The sequence below is a fragment of the Nannospalax galili genome, unplaced genomic scaffold, assembly GCF_000622305.1.
Source record: "Nannospalax galili isolate Female #2095 unplaced genomic scaffold, S.galili_v1.0 scaffold511, whole genome shotgun sequence".
Classification (NCBI taxonomy): Eukaryota; Metazoa; Chordata; class Mammalia; order Rodentia; family Spalacidae; genus Nannospalax; species Nannospalax galili.
The window spans coordinates 3,762,354-3,766,793 of record NW_008331831.1 but is presented as its reverse complement, the minus strand read 5'-3'; the positions used below and the strand labels follow the sequence as shown (position 1 = coordinate 3,766,793).

The 4,440-nt window shown below is 40.5% G+C and overlaps 1 pseudogene; it reads right to left on the bottom strand.

Moving 5' to 3' along the window:
• Positions 1–1,625: 1,625 nt before the first annotated feature.
• The window catches only part of LOC103729000, a 15,065-nt pseudogene continuing 12,250 nt past the window's right edge, over positions 1,626–4,440 (bottom strand).

The window sequence follows — 4,440 nt, the reverse complement described above, 5'->3', positions numbered from 1 at the left end:
ATCACAGCAATTTTCCATCATAACCAACCAAAAAACTGAAAAACACCTAAGTGAAGCCCTCCCCCCACCAAGGCACCTGCTAGTGACTCGCCTTCCTGCTACAGTCTCACCTCCCCCTACCCACAAAAGGAAAATCCTATAAAATCCAGCCTGCTGTGACAAGAAACTGCTGCTCCCTTTCTTCCGTGGGAGCAGTCCAGCAGCTTGTACATTCCAATAAATTTCTTCTTTTCTCACCTCAAAAAAATAAAAATAAAAAAAGTCTAGGAATAAGCCTGAACAAAGACATTAAATATCTCTACAATGAAAAATTTAAATCTTTGAAGAAAGAGATTGGGGAAGACATCAGATGGAAAGACCTGTGCTCATGGATTAGTAGAATTAACATGGTGAAAATGACCATCCTACCAAAAGCAATCCACACATTCAATGCACTGCCAATCAAAATCCTCATAACATTCTTCACAGAGCTAGAAAAAAATCTTCCTAAAATTTATCTGAAAGCACAAAAGACCATGGGCAGCCAAAACAACTTTGAACACAAAGAGCAGTGCTGGAGAGATTAACATACCAGATCTCAAACTATTACAGAGATATAGTCATAAAAACTGCATGGTATTGGCACAAAAGCAGAAACAGAGATCAATGGAACATAATTGAAGACCAAACCATGAATGCATGCAATTTCAGCCACCTGATATTTGGCAAAGGTGCCAAGACACACACTGGAGGAAAGACAGCATCTTCAACAATTGGTGCTGGCAAAACTGGATCTCTACCTGTAGAAGAATGAAATTAGATCCTTATCTATCACTCTGCACAAAAGTGAACTCCAAATGGATCAAAGACCTCAATGTGAAACCTGAGACTCTGAAACTGTTAGAAGAAAGAGAGAGTTTTTAAGACTTGCCATATTTCCAGTCCCTCACTGCTTCCTGTGCCTATTTGAAGATGTGATTGCTCAGCTTTCTGTTCTGGCCACCTCTGCCACCATACCTGCCCCACCATTATGGATGCTAATCCCTCTGGAATCATAAGCCAAATAAGCTCTTCCTTCTACAAGTTGCTTTGGTCATGGTGTCTTATAGCAACAGAAAAGTTACTAATACAAAATCTGCATATCATTTCTTCCTTTGACTTTTTAACTAGGAAGCAGGTGAAATAAAATGAATCTTTTGAAGGATAGCTACTTTAGGTGACCAAAGCAGAGAGTGATGGATGTGGAGTCAGAAATAATTCTGAGTTGATTAAAAATGCAAATTTCAATTTTTTCAAAGCAAAGTAATTTATTACAGGAACATTCTTAAACTAAATAGAAAAAGGTTCACTCAAGCATAGGTGGGTGGAGACTACTCCATCCCTATTCCCATTTTAGCCCTGCCTCGTCACCCAGCCTGGAGGACTCACCACCCTCCTTTGCAGACTACAACACACCTCACACAGGAGCCTTTTCCAAGTAATCATGCCCCCATCAGTGACAGTCCTCTGGTTTTACAACAAGAACAGTTCCTATTCAGCAGGATCCCAACCCCCATTCCAATTTTATGCATATTTTCTCTACTGATAGGTTCATGGACCACAGAAATGCCTTGCTGGATGAGGCAGGGGCACAGGACACTGGGAGACTAAGAGAGGATGTCTTGCACCTGGTGCTCCACCAGCATTTCCATGTTCTTCATGTCAGTGCACCATAGGTTCAGATGGTCCTTCATCCCCTCAATATGTTGCTGTACCCAGGTCATATGAACCTGCTTGTCCACCTCATCTACGGTGCCTCTTACTGGCCCCATTGAGAGTGCCTTCACTACCAGCAACTCCACCTATTTCACAGTGACTTTAACACTTTTGGCAATTTCTTCAAAAGTGAGCTGTCGGTGGTTGGCAGGCCATGTGAAAGTCATCTCCATAAGGCACAACAGCTGAGTCTTCCTCAGTAGCTGGGCCCTGTTGGCTGCTAAGTCAGGCTGCTGGTCCCAGGCAAACTTCAGTATCTGAAACCTATCTATATCACCACTATGGAAGGAATACAAAGTGTCAATTAGCTACTTCTGGACATTGTTCCTCGGTGACTCCAGCACAGGATGAATGAGGAGTTCTCCAAAGTTAAGAACTCCCTTGCCGAGAAGTCCTGCAGGGCCCAATGTGAAGGCTCTTTCCTGCTAGTCTGACACTGTCAGATCCTTGATGTCAACACAGCCCAAAAACTATAGAGCCTCTTTGTAGTAGGATGCATGGTTTCAAACTGTTTGATAATATTTATTTACTGGAGAGATCATAGAAACGACTGTGAGCTGATGTCACACCAGGGAGATGTTGAGCATTTCTTCGACATCTTCAGTTGTTTCCTTAGTAGCCTGCAGCTCCTCGATATTTAATTTTAGAGCTCTGATTGCTGTTTTACACAGGATCACTGCCTTATCACTATTTTTTTACCTTCTCATGAGTCTCCTCCAGAAAAATAAAAGCCACATAAGGATCATCTGTCCAACCATGTAATTTTTTAAAAAGTTATTTATTTAATAACCACATGATTAGAAGAAGCATTTCATCACAGCACTAACATATTCACTAACAATTTCCAGAGCAAAGATGCATCTCTTTCAATATTGCCTGTAAATTTTTAGGTTCACAGTTGAATTAATACAGTTATACAATATTGAACTCAGTATAAACCCTAACAGACATAAAATTGAATGAGGTTTTAACCTTTAAAAAAGATGTCCATTTCATTTTAAAATATACTGTTTCATACAGAAAAACTCATTTTTAATGCTACTAACACTTAGATGTTTGCACATGTGTTTCTAATTTCTATGTGTCTGATTACTACTAGTCACCATTGGTTACTTTCTGAGATCTACCTGAGCACCGATATAAAATCATCAAGTAGATTTCAATGGTAATGTGTTTTACCTGTACTAATTAACATGGAGCAAATTTTTATGCTTCTTCCTAAATATAGCTCATTTTTAAAATTTGTTGATTTTTTTTGTGTATTTCATACAGAACATCCCAAACAATCTTATTCATCTGTATACCCACATCCCAAATAGCACCCTCCCATAGCCCCCCCCCACTGGAGTCCATATACTCTGTAATCCCTGTTACTGTCCACTATGTTGTCGGCACCCCCAGCCGTTCTCCAGTGCTTATCCATTTGCTGCATCTAGTCAGCCTATCTAGATTTCCTTGTTTTAGGAAGATCAGCTCTTCCTCATCTAGCAGCAATGAGTTGCCAATATTCCTTTAGATAAGATTGGGGTCTGATGTTCATTTTCCCAGGTCTATGCTGAGTTACTGTCTGGGAGTCTCTTGGGCCACTCTGGCCAACAATTCAAAGGAAGGTATCTCCTGTCTGGCATTGTTTCTTGTTATGTAGCTTTTAGCTACACACATGGACTCTTAAAGAATTATATCGATTCCTTTAATCATTGGTTATACTTTCTTTTGGGGTGTTTAAGACCATACAGTTGGCTCAGATAAACCAATTTATTTTTACTCTTAAGGTCATTTGAGGATCTGTTCCTCAGGGGTCACATGGGCTTGGGAGGAGCCCCTGGATCCTTTCTTTTACCAGTTCCATCTTTGTGAAGATAAGTCAAAGGTCCTACTTGACCATGGCTGGCTTCACTTGGAAGCATGGAGATAATGTGTTCTCTGTGTTGACCCTCTTTTTTGTAGATGGGACACTGGTTCAAGTCCATTTGGTGGGGTCTCCATGGCCTCCTTGATCAAGAGGACAGGTGACTCACCACAGTTATAGGACATTTTGAGAGACGCTCATAGTCCCCTGGAGCTTAGCTGACCTAGGAGAGCAAGTAGCAAAAACTGTCCTTTATGTCCCTCTGACCAAATTAGTATAGACCTCAAAGTATGTTTGTTAGACATCCAAGAAGGTTAGTTCCACCAGTCTGGTACTTTTAATTATGATATGCTATGTAGATAAAGCTTGGGCAAAGACCAAAGGCTCTCAGATAAACCTTGTCTAGACATATATTGTATTCCTTGAGCTAGTTGTATGTATAATTTGTCAGCAGGTTGTTTGATTAATATGGTTCCCTCTGTTTTTTTTTTTTTTAACTAGCTAGGCATTATTTATCTCTCGCATTGTCTAACCCTTCCACCATGGTTTTCCCATGTAAAGTGCCCACATTTTCCCCATTTCTCCTTTAATAATACCCTTGTCCTATGGTCCCACCTCTCTTGAACTCCTTCTTTCCCTTTATCCCCAGGATTCCCTGTATAACTCTCCCTCCCTCCTCCCCTTAAAATAACCCCATTTTTATTCATATCTCCCTTATTAATGCCTGTTTCCTACCGTTCTTCACTTTCAGATTCTTTCTTTTCCTTTACCTCCCTGTTTCTTTCCATTATCCTGGTTCCTGTAGTTATGTCTGGATACATACTTATTTATCAGAGTCCGATGCTAGGATGCACATA